General features: G+C 48.0%; 1 long non-coding RNA gene across 1 annotated transcript in view; it reads right to left on the bottom strand.

The window, feature by feature from the left end:
• The window catches only part of LOC141201371 (uncharacterized), a 151985-nt gene that overhangs the window by 11800 nt on the left and 119675 nt on the right, over nt 1-20510 (bottom strand). Inside the window, exons 2-3 of the long non-coding RNA XR_012272931.1 lie at nt 13051-13190; nt 12231-12381 (exon numbers count right to left, since the gene is read on the bottom strand). This is a non-coding gene — a long non-coding RNA (uncharacterized lncRNA). The remainder of the gene's footprint in view (nt 1-12230; nt 12382-13050; nt 13191-20510) is intronic.

The raw sequence follows: 20510 nt of genomic DNA, 5'->3' as shown, positions 1-20510 counted from the left end.
TGTCACACAGCACATGGCCAGATAAGATTGTAAAATGTTAAAATTACATTTCCCGGTGAATGCATTTGTCATGGTTGAAAGCAATACAAAAGTGCAAAAACGCATAAAAAAATGCTACTTGTGAATATAGCCCAAGGTGTGGAGGAGTATTTTTGTTTTTGGTTATTTATTTTACCTTATGCACAAGTCTTTACCCTGGAAAGGAACTTCCTTAACATATTTCACAGGAAAGCAGTTTCAGATTAGTTTTTGAACGTTTTATTGTGAGTCCGTAAAACTGGCTTAATACCTCTGACCACGTTGTTGACAGCAGTGACCTGGGGGTCAGAAATGCTTCCTGGGGTGATCCCCATGCTGTTCCCATGTCATTTGAGCACTGTCACTATTGTTTTGGGCACTTTTTAGGCTTTCTACAGACTGCCGGGGGTGCCGCCGCAAAAATGATTGGGTCTCACATAGACTAACATTGGGCTCGTTGCTCGGGTCGAGCACTCGAGTATCACGGTGAGCTCGGCCCGAGCTTTGAGCACCCGAACATTTTAGTGCTCGCTCAACACTACCCCTTAACGCAGTATCATACAACCCCTGGCTAAAATTATGGAATTATCCTCAATCGGAGGATGTTCATTCAGTTGTTTAATGTTGTTGAAAAAAAGCAGATCACAGACATGGCACAAAACTAAAATCATTTCAAATGGCAACTTTAGGACTTTAAGAAACACTAAGAGAAATCAAGATTAAAAATTTGGTTCTCAGTAAGGGTCATTTTTTTCAGACCAAGCAGAGGGAAAAAATTCTGGAATCACTCAATTCTGAGGAAAAAATTATGGATTCACCCTGTAAACTTTCATTTCCAAGACTAACACCTGCATCAAATTAGATCTGCTCATTAGTCTGCATCTAAAAAGGAGTGATCACATCTTGGAGAGCTGTTGCACCAAGTGGACTGACATGAATCATGGCTCCAACACGAGAGATGTCAATTAAAATAAAGGAGAGGATTATCAAACTCTTAAAAGAAGGTAAATCATCACGCAATGTTGCAAAAGATGTTGGTTGTTCACAGCTAGCTGTGTCTAAAATCTGGACCAAATACAAACAATATGGGAAGGTTGTTAAAGGCAAACATACTGGTAGACCAAGGAAGACATCAAAGCGTCAAGACTAGTGATGAGCAAGCACTAAAATGCTTGGGTACTCGTTGCTCAAGTCAAGCAAATTGGACTACTTGGGTGCTCGACCCCAGCAACGAGCCGCATGTAAGTCTATGGGAAACTCGAGCATTTTTCAGGCGGCTCCCCCCGGCGGTCTGCAGAGGACCTAAAATTTGCCCAAATCGATGGGAACAGTGCTCAAATGACATGGGACAGCATGGGGAAGACCCCTGGAAGCATTTCTGACTCCCAGGTCACTTCTGTCAACAACGTTGTCAGAGGTATTACGCCACTTTTACGGACTCACAATAAAACATACCAAAACTAAACCAAAATGGATTTTCCTGGGAAATATGTTAAGGAACATCATTTCCATGACATGTACAATGTATATAAAGCAAAATAAACAGCCAAAAATAAAAATACTCCTCCACACCTTGGGCTATGTTCACACGTAGTGTTTTTGATGCGTTTTTGCACTTTTGCATTGCTTTCAACCAAGACAAATGCATTCACCAGGAAATTTCATTTTAACATTTTACAACCTTATCTGGCCATGTGGTGTGTGACACATCATCAGACACATGCATACAGTGCTGAAAAGTCATGGGAACAGAATGAGGAAGACCTCTGGAAGCATTTCTGACTCCCAGGTCACTGCCTAAAAGTGTGCCCATCATAAGTGGTCCTTGGTGCATGCGAAGATGCCTCCCGCCATGAACCTGTCGTTGCAGACTTGCAACAATCACCGTCCACGTCCGAGTCCCACTGCCGCGTTCAATTGTCCCTACACCATTTCTTGGAATGCAAGCGAAAGTATGCAGTCAGCCAGTCACCCACCCACAGGCCGCAATACTATACTGCCAAATTTTTGACAGCTGCTTGCACTTGAAATGTAGCCTTTAAGGCTCGTGGAGGCGGAAGCTTTTCATAACCTCATGCCGGTGGCAGCCAGGTGTCCATACTCTTTCCCCAGCCCGGTATCGCCTCCGCCTTCCACAAGCATGGGTCCCACAACATTACCCGTGCCCTCCCCAGTGCACTTACTGGGAAGGACCGCCTAACCACAAACACGTAGACAGGTGAATGTGGCCAGGGACGGTACAGGGCCGGTCCACAACTTTTTTTGCTGACAGTTGTATTTAGCTTGGTGAAAGGACTGGCATAGAGGGAAACCCTATCTACCCTGCATGTCATTTCTCACAGGAAGTCCTGTAAAGCTGCTTTCACTTGAAATGTGGCCTTTTAGGCTCGTGGAGGCGGAAGCTTTTCACAACCACATGCCTCATGCCTCGTGTCCATACTCGGTCCCCAGCCGTCACTATTTCTCCCGGTGTTGTCTCCGTCTTCTACAAGCGCGGGTCACTGAACAGTACTGTTGGTACTTTTCTGTGGGAATTTGCTTGCTTCCTACCAGCCTGGAATATTTCCAGCAAACTATGGTACGACGCCATGGTATTAGCACTGCCACCCGTACCAGTAGCGAAGCCATCCCCAATTTCCTTCTCAGGAATTATATTTGGTAGACTGAGTGGCTGCCCAAATACATTTTCTCACAAAGGAGCTGAAGATAGAGTGGCAGTAGGTGCAAGCTTCTCCAGCCTGTTAGATATTAGAGGGTGAACAGCAGCACATAAGATCAGTGGTTAGCACTGAAGCATTGCAGCGCTGGGATCCTGGGTTCAAATCCCAGCAAGGACAACATCTGCAAGGACTTTGTATGTTCTCCCCGTGTTTGCGTGTGTTTCCTCCACAGTATAAAAGCAGCCATAGAGTGTCCCACACACTTTTCTTAGCCAGGACTGTTTCTTGGCAGGGTTGGATGGTCCCACCAGAGAATCCTCTGGTGTGCCTTGGCTTCTACCTCAGGAGAGTTCATGATAGCGCTAACTTTGCAGCTGCTATGTGGCTCTTGAGTGGGGGAGAAAGGTTAGCCCTCAGAATCAAATCCTCTAGTGGGCACAATGTTTTCCAATCTGAAACAGCTTCTCAGTGGGAGTTGTATTTCAAAAACAGCCATATCCTTTAGCTTGGTGAAAGGACTGGCATAGAGGGAAACCGTATCTACCCCGGCTGTCATTTCTCCGTCACCAGGTTTCCCCCATTGTCACACACGACCATGCCTGGCTGTATGTTCAGCGGTGAGAGCCACAGATCAGGCTGCTGTGTTACAGCTTTCAACAACTCTGCAGCGCTGGGCGGTTTGTCAATTAAGCATGTTATCTTCAGCACAGCCTGTTGCTTCTTGGCCAAGGCAGTGCTGTCAGCTTGTGACTGATGTGATCATTTCGGAGATGGAGGAGGAGGTGCATGAGCTGAACAATGTGATTACATTGTTGTTAAATTGGTGACGCTATTTTTTATGCTAAAGAAAGATCCTATTGTTTTTTTTTTTTTTTTTACGTTTTTTCTGTAAGACAAATGCATTCACCCAGAAATGTCATTTTAACATTTTACAACCTTTTCTGGCAATGTGGTGTGTGACACATCATCAGACACATCCTGTTTTATTTATGATGGAAGGACTCTGAAAGTCATAAAGCGTATTTTTATAGGGACATCAGACGGCCCTTACTATTCTTAAAAGGCCAGCAGTCGGCCCTCGCTATTGTTAGAGAGCCATCAGCCGGCTTTGCTTTGTTGTTCTCATTATTAACAAGTGGGTCTCCTATACTGTTATTGCGTATCCAGTGACTGCAAGGGCTGACTAAAATTTGGACTCAACCCAATACCCCTTTGAAGAGACATAGAGGAGGGTCTCAGTAAAAAAAAATGTTCCCATTATAAAGTAGCAGGTCTCCTATAGTGGTAATGCCCATGCTGTGACTGCAAGGGCTGCCAAAATTTGGGAAAAACCCCACTAAGAATTTAAAGACACATAGAACAGGGCCACAGTAACAAGGTACGACATGTTCCCATTAGAAAGGAGAGGGTCTGCTATACAGTTATAGGGTATGCAGTGAGTCCAACAGCTGACCAATTTTAACAAAAACACCACTAAGAATTTAAAGACATATGGAGCAGGGCCACAGTAACAAGGTACGACATGTTCCCATTAGAAAGGAGAGAGTCTGCTATACAGTTATAGGGCATGCAATGAGTCCAACGGCTGACCAATTTTAGGAAAAACCCCACTAAGAATTTAAAGACACACAGAGCAGGGCCACAGTAACGACAAATTCCCATTAGAAAGGAGAGAGTCTCCCATAGTGTTGGCCTATGTAGTGAATGCAATGGCTGCCAAAAATTTGGAGGCACTTCAATGCCCCTTGGAAGAGACGTGGAGGAGGACCTCATAAAAAAATGTTCCCATTAGAAAGGAGCGGGCCTCCTATACTTGTAATGCCCATGTACTAAGTGTATGGGCTGACAAACATTTACCGCTGGGGGGTATACATGAACATACTGTATAAAAAATTTTTTTTAGGGGCTTCATAAACACCCTTTAGAAAAATTAGGTGGGTGTTGAATCACGGACCATGGTCACCCTGGTGATATGGTGGTGGAGAATGAGGAGAAGGAGGAGTGACTCGCCCCCTGGGTCGTGGGGCACTCGGATCCGGGCAATAGGGGAACGATGGGGGTAGTAGTGGTGACCCGGTCCGTGGCTCAGGGTGTTCAGACCAGTGGTAGTCCCTTTATAAGTTTTAAGTGATGTCCGACTACGCCACCCGTGGATTGCTTTTATTAGGAACCGCCGCTGCAAGGCAGACCGCTGGGGCTGATGATGTATGCAGCTGGGATGGTGTGACTCCCCACGGGAAGAGTGCGGCCCCAGGGCAGTGTAGTGGATGGTGGGAGTGATGGTGGTGAGAGTCCCGGTACCAATAGTGCTGGAGGTGCAAAGGAGCACACAGACAACAAGTTACAGTCCAGGGTCTTTACTCACAGTTCATTTGTTCCGGGTCACTTCTGTACAGGTAGTGACCACCCAAGCTGTGCTGCGTCCACCAGGTGTGGGGCTCGGTCAACTCCCAGGCAGCTCAGAAGTATGGCTCAGAACCCCCTTCAATCCTTACTCTGGCCTGCCTCACCAGTGACCCACTTTTGTCCAGCTGCCGCGGACTTGTGCGGTTAAACGTGGATCCCGTTCTCCTTAGTCCTTTATGGTGCCTTCCTAGCAGGTTTGATGAGGTGCTGCACCAATAAATGGCCACAGCCTCCGGTCTTTGGCTGAGGGTTGTTTCTCCTCCACCAACTTGGGATCCGGTACCCTTAATCTGCCTGACCCTTCACCCTGTATTCTCGTGGGTTCTTAGGGTCCCTTCCACCTTCTTGTTCCTGAGCCCTTCTGTTTCTCTCTCTCTCTTCTTCTTTCCTGTTCCTTCTTCTTCTCCTTTCTCGTGGCGCTGGGCTGAGAAGAAACCACAGCTCCCCTTCACCTCCTCTCTCTCTCCACTCCACTCTCTTTCTCGGCCTCTCCCTAGGCCCACTCTGGAGTAGAGCTCCTACAGAGCCTCTACTCCCTGTCTTCTCCTCTCTCTGCACAGACTGTCCTGTGTCCTAAGATGGTGCCCACCTCTTATACCTCCCTCTAGCCATGAGCCCAGGTGACCAGCAACCAATGGGCTACTACCTACGCTCAGGAACCGTCCCCTATCTGCTCCTACATCACCGGGTATTCCTCCCCCCTCCTCACTCCAGCCAGGGACATGGTCTGTCGTACCTGCATTTCTGTCTAATGGGAGTACCGTTGAGCTGTCCCTCGGAAATGGGGTGAGTGTGCTGTGTACAGCTAACTGAGCCCTGGTCAATACTCCATCCTTACCCGGGAGTGGAATATCACACCTCTGGCAGAGGTGCAATACCCCTGTAGTGGCCGAGCCCTCGGGGCGCTACAGGAGGACAAGAGCAAATAGCCAAAATCAGGAAGTGTATACCCATGTGTGGGTGTGAAAAGGTGCATGGGAATACACCTCTCAAGAAAAGACACTCGATTGGAGTATATTTTACACTGCTATCATTCGGTGGTGTTGAGACGTCTGGCCCAATCCAGCCCTTGTTACTTTTTATGAGTCAGCCTGTCAGCATTTTCAGTTGACGGGCGGATGAGCTTATCAGTTATAATTCTACCAGCGGCACTAAAAACCCGCTCTGATAAAACGCTGGCAGCAGGGCAGGCCAGGACCTCCAAGGCATAGAGAGCCAGTTCATTCCACGTATCCAGCTTGGATACCCAATAATTATAAGGCACAGCGAAATCACGGAGGACGTTGGTACGCTCGACAAGGTACTCCCTCAGCATCTTCCACTCCTTGTGAGAGTACCCCGCACCTCAGGGCCTGTCCGATGGGAGGGTCTGAGAAAACTCTCCCAGAACTTTGACAGTGTTCCCCTGCCTCTGCTAGATTGAAGTTGTGTCTCTCTCGCCTGTACTCCTTGGTTGTCCAACAAAGTGTGCCCTCTGCCGCCAGCGTTTTCAGATGGGAATTTTTTTAATAGTTCCGCAACAAGGGCCTTCTGGTACAGCCCCATTTTTGTAGACCTGTCCGCCTCAGGAATAAAAGATATAAAGTTCTCCTTGTAGCGTGGGTCTAGAAGTGTCACCAACCAGTAATGACTGTCACCCAAAATTTTGATAAAGCGAGGGTCATAGGAAAGGCAGTGTAACATAAACTCAGCCATGCGTGCCAGACTACTAACAGACAAGACTTTGGTGTCCTCACCAAGAGGATGACTGACCATGCTCTCCTCCTCCTCCTCTCTGTCCTCTGGCCATCCACGCTGAACAGACGGTATGACAGCTGTGCAGGTAGTACCGTCTATAGTGCATGAAACTAGCTCCTGTCCTTCCTCCTCCTCCTCCTCCTCCTCTTCCTCATCGTCACTCAATCCAGGTTGGGATGAGATGAGGCTTGGCTGTGTGTAATCACCCTGTATGGTTTCTTGTTCCATCTCATCGTGCTCCGCCTGCAATGCATCCTCTATGATTGTGAGCAGAGAGCGTTTCAGAAGACAGAGAAGCAGGATGGTGAATCCTCAAAGTTTTGGAGGAATGGTACTTATGTCTGACATCCATGTCCATTCCTGAGGTCTTATGTGTGGAGTGTGAACTGAATACTGAAGGCCTTGTTGATACTGGTACTCAACAACTGCCCTCTTCTGCTCACAAATCCTTCCCAACATCTGCAGTGTAGAGTTCCGACGCATGCGGACATCACACACCAGTCTGAGCCGGAAGCTGCAAACGTTGCTGAAACACTGCAAGGGTGGTGGAAGTTGTAGCTGACTTTCTAAAATGGGCATACAGGCGGCGTACTTTAACAAGCAGATCCGGCAGCTCCGGGTAGGATTTGAGAAACCGCTGAACCACGAGGTTAAGCACATGGGCCAGGCATGGTACGTGTGTGAGCTTGCCTCGCCTCAGAGCCGCCACATGGTTCCGGCCATTGTCACACACGACCATGACTGGCTGCAGGTTCAGCCGTGTGAGCCACAGATCTGCCTGCTCTTTCAGAGCTGTCCACAACTCTTCAGCATTGTGCGGTTTTTCACCTAAGCATATTAGCATCAGCACAGCCTGTTGCCGCTTGGCCGAGGCAGTGCTGCAGTGCTTCCAGCTTGTGACTGATGTGGTCATTTCGGAGATGGAGGCTGAAGAGGAGGAGGAGGAGGCTGAGGAGGATGAGCTGCAGGAGCTGTAGACCGTGGGGGCAACCCTGATTGACCTAGGGCCCGCAATCCTTGGCATCGGGAGGACATGTTCCGTCCCAAGGTCCGACTGGGTCCCGGCTTCCACTATGTTAACCCAGTGTGCCGTCAGCGAGATGTACCGTCCCTGCTCACAAGCACTTGTCCACGTGTCCATGGTTAGGTGGACTTTACCGGTAACTGCGTTGTTGAGAGCATGGATAATATTTTGGGACAAGTGCACACTGGGAGAAATAGTGGCGGCTGGGGACCGAGTACCGAGGGACGGCCACCGCCATCAGGTTGCGGAATGCTTCCTTCTCCACGAGCCTAAGAGACAACATTTCGAGCGCAAGCAGTCGTGAAATGTGAGAATTTAGTAGTGTGGCCTGTGGGGCGTTGGCTGCATATTTGTTCTTGCGTTCTAAGGACTGGGGTATGGACAACTGAACGCTGCGATGGGACAAGGACATGGACGTGCTTCCTGATGCTGCTACTTGAGAGTGTGCATCGACAGGTGCAGGGCAGGAGGCATCTTCACATGCATCAAGGACAGGGGATTGGCTTGCATGCACAACAACGGAAGAAGCAATGGTGCCACCCGCAGACACTCTTCCTGGACCCTGGGGTTCGGCCCACAAAGTCGGGTGCTTTGCTGCCATGTGCCTGATCATGCTGGTGGTGGTCAGGCTGGTCGTTTTGACACCCCTGCTGATGCTGGCCTTGCAGGTGTTGCAAATGACCTTTTTGGGGTTATCAGCAGAGTCTTTAAAAAACAACCAGACTCAGGAAGACCTAACAGTTGTACTGGCAACTTCCTTCGTGTTGGTGTTACGGGGAACGGTTGTCTGCAGCCACCACACTGCTTCTTCCTGCCTGTTGGGGTGCTCTGCCTCCCTCCCCCTGTGTGCTGCTGTCCTCGCTATGCATGTCCTCCTGTCAGGTTGGGTCAGTTACTCTATCATCCACCACCTCGTCTTCCACTTCCACACCCTGGTCCTCCTCCTGACTTTCTGGCAATTGTGTCTCATCATCGTCCAACTCCTGTGATACTTTCCCACCATCGCCTTCGTGTGACCATGGCTGCTCAAATATTTGGGCAACGCTACATGCAATCTCCTCTTGCCCTGCTTCAAGTGGACCGGGCGAGAGGCCCGAATCTATAAATGGAAAAGTGAACAGCTCTTCAGAGTGTCCAAGTGTGGGATCAGTTGTCTCTGGGTACTCGGCATGGTGGGAGGAAGGAGGATCAGAGTGAGGAATATGCGGTCCAGACTCACGGCTACTGAGACTTGACCATGTGGAATACTGGTGGTGGTGGTGGCTAAGTGACTGGAAGCATTATCCGCTATCCAACCAACAACTTTTTGACACTGCTCTGGGTTCAATAATGGTGTGCTGGGGTCCCCTAGAAATTGGGACAGGAAGGTCAGGTGAGAAGATGTGGGTGTTTGTTGTGGCACAATTTCGGCTTGCCCATGGCCTTGTCCTCGGCCTCTGCATGCACCTTTACCATCATGTCCAGTTCCCCGTCCCTTGCCCATTTTAAATGGAGGACGGTATCTTCCACGCTCACTTCAAATGACTGAGTTTGGAGCGAATTTTTATGTGATCCGTGTGATGGAGAAAACAGAGTTTTAAATACCTGGCCTGTAGGTAAGTAGTTTGACCAACAAACTGCTGTGAATTGCTTCACTGACACACTGAAAGAAATTTTTAATGGAGGCCAGAAATAGCAGTATTTTTTGACAACGTATATGTGAGCCGTGTGACAGAGAAAACACAGTTTTAAATACCTGGCCTGTAGGTAACTGTTTTGAACAGCAAACCAGTGTCAAAAACTTTGCTGACACACTGAAAAAAAATTAAATGGAGGCCAGAAATGGCAGTATTTTTTGACAACGTATATGTGAGCCGTGTGACGGAGAAAACACAGTTTTAAATATCTGGCCCGTAGGTAACTATTTAGAACAGCAATCTGGTGTCAATTGCTTCACTGACACACTGAAAAAACTTTTTAATGGAGGCCAGAAATGGCAGTATTTTCTGAAAATGTATATGTGATCAGTGTGATGGAGAAAACACAGTTTTAAATAGATGGATTTTTAGCGCTGTAATATGGAAAGGACCTGGCTGTATTCTGCAGTGCCAACAAGCAAATTGCACAGAAAAACCGTGTTCTCTGGATTGCTTTTTAAGCAAATAATGAGGATTAAGATGCAAAAAAAATTATTCCTGTCCCCTTAGACCTGGGCCTATCTCCAGAAATATCTAACAGCAGCAGCCGACAGAACTGGAATGGAGCCTCTTGTCCTATGTGCACTGCAGTCTGCTATATACACTGCCTGCCTGCCTATATACACTGCCTGCCTGATATCTCTGCAGATGGATTAGTTAGTCCTCAAAAGGACTGTTTGTTAAGATGGATATGTGTAATGTACGTTTTTTCTCCCTACACTACCTAATACACAAGCAAATCTCTCCCTGACACAGCAGCAGCTCTCCCTACACTGTCTGATCCGGAGTGACTGTGACAAGCATGTGTAATGCCTACAACCAACAAGGCTATGGCATTACAGTGCATGGCAGGCAATCCCTGCATGTTCATTGGCTCTCTAAAGAGCGCCAAACATGCAGGGAGGGGACCCAAGTTCCTGTCCGAGCAACCCGGAAATACGCGCCGAGCTTGTCGAGCACCATGATGATCGGGCTAGTAGCGAGTAGTGGCGAGCACATTCATCACTAGTCAAGACCGGAAACTTAAAGCAATATGTCTCCAAAACAGGAAATGCACAGCAAAACAAATGAGGAACGAATGGGAGGAAACTGGAGTCAACGTCTGTGACCAAACTGTAAGGAAACTAAAGGAAATGGGATTTACGTACAGAAAAACTAAACAAAAGCCATCATTAACACCTAAACAGAAAAAAACAAGGTTACAATGGGCTAAGGAAAAGCAATCATGGACTGTGGATGACTGGATGAGTCATATTCAGTGATGAATCGCGAATCTGCATTGGGCAAGGTGATGATGCTGGAACTTTTGTTTGGTGCCTTTCCATTGAGAGTTATAAAGATGACTGCATGAAGAGAACATGCAAATTTCCACAGTCATTGAGGCTGCGTGCACACTATGCGTTTTTCAAGCGTTTTTGCAGCGGAATTTTCGCAGCGAAAACGCTTAAAAAAACACTCGGTAATACGTGCCCCATGGTCCCCGATGATAATCCGCATGTGCTGTGCACATGCTGCGGAGATTACCGCTGCGGATTATCATTGCAGAAAAATACGCAGCGTGTCCATTAATTTTGCAGACACGCAGCGTAATTGAAGCCATTGACTTGCATTGAAACGCATATTATCCGTGTCAGCACATTTGCACACACGGATAATATGCGTTTCTATGTGCGGATGGTACCTGGGTTTGGAGAAGAGGAGACTCTCCTCCAGACCCAGGTACCATAGAACCTGTTAAAAAAAAGAATTTAAAATAAAAAATAAAGATTTTACTTACCTTCCGATGTCCACCGGTATCCTCAGCGATGCGTCCGGTCTGTTGTATGGGTCGCGGTGGTGTGAGGACCTGCCATGACATCATTTAGTCATGTGACAGGTCACGCGACCACTTACGTCGGTGGTCGTGTGACCTGTCACATGACTCAATGACGTCATCGCAGGTCCTTTCACACCACCGTGACCCATACAACAGACCAGACAGAGCAGAGAAAATACCAGGGGCCATCGGAAGGTAAGTATAATCTTTATTTTTTACCATTTTTATTCTTTTTTTTTAACTATTACTTGGTCACACTATATAAGTCCATGCCGGTTGCATGGATTTATATAGTGTGACCAAGTTGTCAAGCACTTTTCCAAGTGACGCTAAAATCGATTGGAAAAGCGCTTGATAACCCGCATGCAGAAATGCATGCAAAAACGCTTGACAAACGCTTCTACCTCGCAGGAAAAACACATGTAAAATCCGCATGCGTTTTTCCTGCCAGGGAGAAGCGGAAAAAATATGCAGCATTTCTGCATCATGGGCACTTAGCCTGATGATATGGGGCCGCATGTCAGGTATAGGCACTGGGGAGATGGATGTCACTACATCTTCAATAAATGTCCAAGTTTTCGTTGATATTTTGGACAGTTTTCTTATCCCATCAATTGAAAAGATGTTTGGGGATGACGACATCATTTTTCAAGATGATAATGCATCCTGCCATAGAGCAAAAACTGTGAAAACATTCCTTGAAATTAGACACATAAGGTCAATGTCATGGCCTGCAAATAGTCTGGACCTCAATCCAATTGAAAATCTTTGGTGGAAGTTGAAGAAAATGGTCCATGACAAGACAACCTGCAAAGCTGATCTGGCAACAGCAATCAGAGAAAGTTGGAGCCAGATTGATGAAGAGTACTGTTTGTCGCTCATTAAGTCCATACCTCAGAGACTGCAAGCTGTTATTAAAGCCAGAAGTGGTACAACAAAATACTAGTGATGTATTGGAGAGTTATTTTGTGTGTTTGTTTTTCATGATTCCATAATTTTTTCCTCAGAATTGAGTGATTCCATAATTTTTTCCCTCTGCTTGGTCTGAAAAAAAAAATACCCTTACTGAGTACCACATTTTTTATCATGATTTCTTTTAGTGTTTCTTAAAGCCCTAAAGTTGCCATTTGAAATGACTTTAGTTTTGTGCCATGTCTGTGATCTGCTTTTTTTCAACAACATTAAACAACTGAATGAACATCCTCCGAGCCCGGTGATTCCATAATTTTTGCCAGGAGTTGTATACATGATTGGGAATGATTACGTATGGGTGGGGAGGCTCAAGGGCTGACCTTTCTACACACGCGGCAGATACTAGTTATATTTCTTCGCTGGTTTACACTATATACTGCAACACTATAGCATACTACTTTTAAAAAATGCAATAAAAACAGATCAAAACATCAAATATAGCCCAAAATTGTATCAATAAAATTGTCAGTTCATGAAAAAAACAAACCCTCCTCCAACTCAATAGATGAAAACACAAAAATGTTACGGGTCTCAGAATATGATGGCACAAACAAAAAAAATGGTATGTTGGTTTTTTTTCGTTTTTTTTTTTTTTTACAAATTTCAGATTATTTTTCTCCACTTACACAAATAAAAAATTTAAACCAATAGTAGATTTTCCTTGGTGGAAAAAAGAGAAAAAGGAGTGCTCTGAGTGTAGCAAGTTTAAAATATAAAACCAATAGTGAAAGATATTCTCACCTGGCAAAGCTGTGCTATAGACAATTGCACTATAGTGGATAACCGCAGGTGCAGCCATCCGGGAATACTGTGAAAATCTCCTCTACGTGGAGTTCCTACAGAGCCGATTTAAGTGACACAAACCAGGATAAAGGTCGCTCCTGTTGAGATGAAAAAAGCAAGTGGACTCAATAAGTGCAGATTATACAAGTGTTTTGTAAAAAAAAAAAAAAAAAACTTTTTTATTAAAAACACTATGCATTACAGCCATCCTCAGGTTTTTACAGGTGTCAGAATATGATAGCACAAACCAAAAAAAATGTAGATTTTTTTTTTTTACATATTTGAGTTTTTTCTCCACTGACATAAAAAATCTATATACGTTTGGTATCACCTTAATTTGACTGACCTGGAGAATTATGATTCTGAGTAATTTTTACCACAGATTATATACACTATTAAAAGAAAATCCATAAATTTATGGCAAAATTTAATTTTTTTTCTAATTTCACCACACTTGGAATTTTCTTTTCCCATTTTTCAATACATTTAATGGCAAAATGAATGGCGTCATTAAAAACTACAACTTGTTCTGCAAAGAACAAGTCATCATGCAGCTATGTGGACAGAAAATTAAAAAAAAAAATGGCTTTTGGAAGGGAAAAAAATGCAGTTTCTGGTGCCTACTGCACCCTTAGTCATAGAGCATAAAAAAAGCTCTACAGTATGACTAAGGGTGCAGGAGGCGCCAGAACCGTGTCAGAGCAGTTCCTGTACCACATCATCCTTGTATGGATTTTTAAACATATGTATTTGGAATAAAGCTTGAAGATTTTTTTTTTATTGGATGTGCCTGTCTAGCTCTTTTGCATTTATCCAAGCTCGCAAGCTTGGTGTGTGGCCGTTTTCCTTGTTCACAGTTTTGCTGTAGGAGAAGCCAACCCCGATACACGGTCTACAATGAGATAGGAGAGGATTATAGATACAATATTAAGTCTATTGTAAAAGTACCGTGCTCTGTGTGTGTGCTCAGGGTGGAGCTTAATGCTCCTGTCTTCTAATTTGTGCACTTTTCTAAAGATTTTTGAGTGATCGGTGAGGACTTGAACCTCCACAATTGTCTGCTTGTAATAAAAGGACAAAAACATATAATAAAAAAACTTAGCAAAGATTTAGTTATGGTACTCTTTGAGTGCAGAATCCTGCTGTTCCTGCACAAAAAAAGCTTCAAATCTGCACCCACCTGCATGAAAAAACTAAGCAAAACCACTATATTTATAACTGATTGATGTTGTGTATCTTTATGCCGACAATTGCAGAAAACACTGAAAAAATAGTGTTTTTACACATGGGAACATAGCCTTAGATAGACCTCACTGAAAAGGAACTACTGTGCTTATTAAACATGGCACCTACAACAACAAACGCCTTCTTTGTTCTCCTGTCTACACTTTTTTTTTCTCTTTGAGATTGCAATCTTTTTTTGTTAAACATTAACAGATAAGTTATCAAATCCACTCTGATTCAGTGTTCACACTGGACAAGATCAGGGGGTGTGAATACATTTTATAGGAACAGCATACATTTGACCTACTAATTCACCCCAACGCTAAACATTCTATGCTATTCTATTTTTTTTTTGTAAATTTGGATTTAATTACATTTCTAGGGTAAATTCTAGTGAAAATTAAAAACAGAAGTAATACATATTGCAATCAAAAACACCATATATGTGCTCAAAGGTTTCAAATAGTTCAAATAGACTTTGTAAAAGGATAACTCCTTTTGATAAATGTAATGTTAATGTCAAATTAAACTCAATAGAAATCATGAAGAGCATCACTGTACCTTCCCCATATAAACAAAGCTCACGCATTCGGTCATCCAGATGATGAAAAATAGATTGTAACTAGAGATGGGTGAACACAAACTGTTAAGTTTGGGGTTCCTACCAGTGCTGAACTCCGAACACAGACTTCTCATGGAAGTCCGTTTTAGTTTTTGTAGTTCGGATGCTGAATAAAGCTTGTTGAAAGGCTGCAGCGCAGCCAATCAACAAACTTTTTGGCTGTGGGCACTTCCACAGCCATCACAACCATGCTGAGTATTGGCATGGTTGTGATAGGCCAGCGCATCATGTGACCCAGCCTGTATAACCGCCGGATCAAGGGTGGCGCAGCCATTCTGCTCTGACTAGTGTAGGGACAGGACATGGCTCGAGTGAGGGACTGTGTTAGGTTCTGTGGCTGTACTCTGTAAAACAGCCTCTGTTGGGGGGGTGCTCTGCAATACAGTCTCCGTTGGGGGGGTTGCTCTGCAAAACAGCCTCTGTTGGGGGGTTGCTCTGCAAAACAGCCTCTGTTGGGGGGGGTGCTCTGTAAAACAGCCTCTGTTGGGGGGGTGCTCAGCAAAACAGCCTCTGTTGGCGGGGGGGTCCTCTGCAATACAGTCTCCGTTGGCGGGGGGGTGCTCTGCAAAACAGCCTCTGTTGGCGGGGGGGGGGGGGGGTGCTCTGCAAAACAGCCTCTATTGGCGGGGGGATGCTCTGCAAAACCGCCTCTGTTGGGGGGTGCTCTGCAAAACAGCCTCTATTGGGGGGGCTGCTCTGCAAAACAGCCTCTGTTGGGGGGGTTGCTCTACAAAACAGCCTCTGTTGGGGGGGTTGCTCTGCAAAACAGCCTCTGTTGGGGGGGTTGCTCTGCAAAACAGCCTCTGTTGGGGGTGGTGCTCTGCAAAACAGCCTCTGTTGGGGGGGTGCTCTGCAAAACAGCCTCTGTTGGGGGGGATGCTCTGTAAAACAGCCTCTGTTGGGGGGGGTGCTCTGCAATACAGTCTCCGTTGGGGGTGGTGCTCTGCAAAACAGCCTCTGTTGGGGGGGTGCTCTGCAATACAGTCTCCGTTGGGGGGGGGTTGCTCTGCAAAACAGCCTCTGTTGGGAGGTTGCTCTGCAAACAGCCTCTGTTGGGGTGGTGCTCTGTAAAACAGCCTTTGTTGGGGGGGTGCTCTGCAAAACAGCCTCTGTTGGGGGGGTGCTCTGCAAAGCAGCCTCTGTTGGGGGGGGGTGCTCTGCAATACAGTCTCCGTTGGGGGGGTTGCTCTGCAAAACAGCCTCTGTTGGGAGGTTGCTCTGCAAACAGCCTCTGTTGGGGTGGTGCTCTGTAAAACAGCCTTTGTTGGGGGGGGTGCTCTGCAAAACAGCCTCTGTTGGGGGGGTGCTCTGCAAAGCAGCCTCTGTTGGGGGGGGGTGCTCTGCAATACAGTCTCCGTTGGGGGGGTTGCTCTGCAAAACAGCCTCTGTTGAGGGGGTGCTCTGCAGCGCAGCCAATCAACAAACTTTTTGGCTGTGGGCACTTCCACAGCCATCACAACCATGCTGAGTATTGGCATGGTTGTGATAGGCCAGCGCATCACGTGACCCAGCCTGTATAACCGCCGGATCATGGGAGGCGCCGCCATTCTGCTCTGACTAGTGTAGGGACAGGACATGGCTCGAGTGAGGGACTGTGTTCGGTTCTGTGGCTGTACTCTGTAAAACAGCCTCTGTTGAGGGGGGTGCTCTGCAAAACAGCCTCTATTGAGGGGGGTGCTCTGCAAAACAGCCTCCGTTGAGGGAGTGCTCTGCAAAACAGCCTCTATTGAGGGGGGTGCTCTGCAAAACAGCCTCCGTTGAGGGAGTGCTCTGCAAAACAGCCTCTGTTGGGGGGGGGGGTTGCTCTGCAAAACTGCCTCTGTTGGGGGGGGTTGCTCTGCAAAACTGCCTCTGTTGGGGGGAGGGTGCTCTGCAAAACAGCCTCTGTTGGGGGGGTGCTCTGCAAAACAGCCTCTGTTGGGGGGGTGCTCTGCAAAACAGCCTCTGTTGGGGGGGGGGGTGCTGTGTAAAACAGCTTCTCTTGGGGGGGGTTGCTCTGCAAAACAGCCTCTGTTGGTTGGGGGGGTGTTCTGCAAAACAGCCTCTGTTGGCGGGGGGGTGCTCTGCAAAACAGCCTCTGTTGGGGGGGGGTGCTCTGCAATACAGTCTCCGTTGGGGGGGGTTGCTCTGCAAAACAGCCTCTGTTGGGGGGGTGCTCTGTAAAACAGCCTCTGTTGGGGGGGTGCTCTGTAAAACAGCCTCTGTTGGCGGGGGGGTGCTCTGCAAAACAGCCTCTGTTGGCGGGGGGGTGCTCTGCAATACTGTCTCCGTTGGGGGGGGGTTGCTCTGCAAAACAGCCTCTGTTGGCGGGGGGGTGCTCTGCAAACAGTCTCTATTGGCGGGGGGATGCTCTGCAAACCAGCCTCTGTTGGGGGGGTGCTCTACAAAACCGCCTCTATTGGGGGGGCTGCTCTGCAAAACAGCCTCTATTGGGGGGATGCTCTGCAACACAGTCTCCGTTGGGGGGGGGGTTGCTCTACAAAACAGCCTCTGTTGGGGAGTTGCTCTGCAAAACAGCCTCTGTTGGGGGTGGTGCTCTGCAAAACAGCCTCTGTTGGGGGGGTGCTCTGCAAAACAGCCTCTGTTGGGGGGGTGCTCTGCAAAACAGCCTCTGTTGGGGGGGATGCTCTGCAAAACAGCCTCTGTTGGGGGGGATGCTCTGCAAAACAGCCTCTGTTGGGGGGGATGCTCTGCAAAACAGCCTCTGTTGGGGGGGATGCTCTGCAAAACAGCCTCTGTTGGGGGGGATGCTCTGCAAAACAGCCTCTGTTGGGGGGGGATGCTCTGCAAAACAGCCTCTGTTGGGGGGGATGCTCTGCAAAACAGCCTCTGTTGGGGGGGGTGCTCTGCAATACAGTCTCCGTTGGGGGTGGTGCTCTGCAAAACAGCCTCTGTTGGGGGGGTGGTCTGCAATACAGTCTCCGTTGGGGGGGTTGCTCTGCAAAACAGCCTCTGTTGGGGGGTTGCTCTGCAAAACAGCCTCTGTTGGGGTGGTGCTCTGTAAAACAGCCTTTGTTGGGGGGGGTGCTCTGCAAAACAGCCTCTGTTGGGGGGGGTGCTCTGCAAAACAGCCTCTGTTGGGGGGGTTGCTCTGCAAAACAGCCTCTGTTGGGGGGGTTGCTCTGCAAAACAGCCTCTGTTAGGGGGGGTTGCTCTGCAAAACAGTCTCTGTTGAGGGGGTGCTCTGCAAAACAGCCTCTGTTGGCGGGGGGTTGCTCTGCAATGCAGTCTCCATTGGGGGGGTTGCTCTGCAAAACAGCCTATATTGGCAGGGGGGTGCTCTGCAAAACAGCCTATGTTGGCGGGGGGGTGCTCTGCAAAACAGCCTCTGTTGGGGGGTGTTCTCTTAAACAGCCTCTGTTGGGGGGGTGCTCTCTTAAACAGCCTCTGTTGGGGGGGTGCTCTCTTAAACAGCCTCTTTTGGGGGGGTGCTCTGCAAAATAGCCTCTGTTGGGGGGGTTGCTCTGCAAAACAGCCTCTGTTGGGGGGGTGCTCTGCAAAACAGCCTCTGTTGGCGGGGGGGGTGCTCTGCAATACAGTCTCCGTTGGGGGGGGTGCTCTGAAAAACAGCCTCTGTTGGCGGGGGGGTGCTCTGAAAAACAGCCTCTGTTGGCGGGGGGGTGCTCTGAAAAACAGCCTCTGTTGGCTGGGGGGTGCTCTGAAAAACAGCCTCTGTTGGTGGTGGGGGGTGCTCTGCAAAACAGCCTCTGTTGGGGGGGTGCTCTGCAAAACAGCCTCTGTTGGGGGGGGTGCTCTGCAAAACAGCCTCTGTTGGGGGGGGTGCTCTGCAAAACAGCCTCTGTTGGGGGGGGGGGTGCTCTGCAAAACAGCCTCTGTTTTTGGGGGGGTGCTCTGCAAAACAGTCTCTGTTGGCTGGGGGGGTGCTCTGCAAAACAGCCTCTGTAGGCGGGGTGGGTGCTCTGCAAAACAGCCTCTGTAGGCGGGGTGGGTGCTCTGCAAAACAGCCTCTGTTGGTTGGGGGGGGTGCTCTGCAAAACAGCCTCTGTTGGGGGGGTGCTCTGCAAAACAGCCTCTGTTGGGGGGGGTGCTCTGCAAAACCGCCTCTGTTAGGGGGGTGCTCTGCAAAACAGCCTCTGTTGGGGGGGTGCTCTGCAAAACAGCCTCTGTTGGGGGGGTGCTCTGCAAAACAGCCTCTGTTGGGGGGTGCTCTGCAAAACAGCCTCTGTTGGGGGGGTGCTCTGCAAAACAGCCTCTGTTGGGGGGGTGCTCTGCAAAACAGCCTCTGTTGGGGGGGTGCTCTGCAAAACAGCCTCTGTTGGGGGGGTGCTCTGCAAAACAGGCTCTGTTTAGGGGGTACTCTGCAAAACAGGCTCTGTTGGGATTACTGTATACAAACTGTGTAATACGGTGGACATTTTGGAGTGCAAAGAAAGAGGAGAGAATCAGATAGGGAAGTGCATCTTGTGCATGCAGGCGACAGGACGTTCTGCATAATTTCATAGGCCTGAGTACTGGTGAATGAAAGGTGAGGCTAGAACAAGTAGAGGGGGTTTTAGATTGAATGGCTGAGAGTGCCTCGATTTCCTTTGTTTTGTCTTCCATCCAGTCCCCTGCTGAGAGCGCATAGTTTGCACCTGCAGACCATGGGCATACGTCTTCCACATCACCCCCTTGCAAATCAGGCAAGCACTCTGAGCCCAAAGCCACACAGCAGTCACTTCTGATTTTTGATGACTCTGCTGGTTGTGGTTCTATGGGCCATCCACCGGGCCGTGCCCCGCAAGTGGAAGGGATTGAGTGCACTTTTGCTCAACCACTTGTTCTGTTTAAGGATGAGTATCTGAGAAGAGTTCTGCAAATATCCAGTGTACCACCGCAGCACATTCTGCTTGTAACACCCCTTTAGGGCTACCACAGTACACTGGGTGTTATGGGGGGTCTCACCTCTCTAGGGCGCAGTGCCTCCACCCGAATCTTGATTGGAGCTCTCTCTCTGGGACTGCAGAAGGACTGTTATCTTCTGCCAGGGGCTGATTCGGGAAGCCCCTGCCACAGCTCAGTACACACTCATAGGGAACAGGAGTAAAACCGTTTAACAGGTTAATGCTATGCAGCAGAATTGAGGTGGGTTTAAAGGAATAACATACAATACAAGTAACGGTGCTCTATAAAAGTCATGTACACATCACAAGCTACTTCTACTCCGACCCTGCAAATATTACGTAGCAGGTTTTCCTTTTTAGTTTTAACTCAGTCCAAACATTGGGGCCCAGTTGCCACGGATGTTGGCGTGCAAATTAGAACAGTTGGTGCACTTCGATGAATATTAATGTCAATAGTTTGGGCTGTAGTGTACTCACTGTAAATAGCGCTGGTAGAACCACAAGTCTCAGAAGGGCACTCACTGTGTGTCTCAAACTGTTGGATGGTTCTCTGGACACCAGCTGGGGGCGGCATGATTCAGGCCTTTATACAGTCGGAGTGCCGGTAGAACTCTCCGAGTCCTTGATGCCACTTGCTTCAGAGGGTGACAAGGCCGCGCTCTCTCCAGCAGCGGGGGTATATCAGAGGGGTCAGCAAAACTCTGCAGCTTAGAGGAATGCAGATCCGC

The sequence above is a fragment of the Phyllobates terribilis genome, unplaced genomic scaffold (assembly GCF_046119375.1).
Source record: "Phyllobates terribilis strain yellow unplaced genomic scaffold, ASM4611937v1 Scaffold_2__4_contigs__length_985480577, whole genome shotgun sequence".
Classification (NCBI taxonomy): Eukaryota; Metazoa; Chordata; class Amphibia; order Anura; family Dendrobatidae; genus Phyllobates; species Phyllobates terribilis.
Note: the sequence above shows the minus strand (reverse complement) of the source record. Positions and strands in the feature narration are given on the sequence as shown.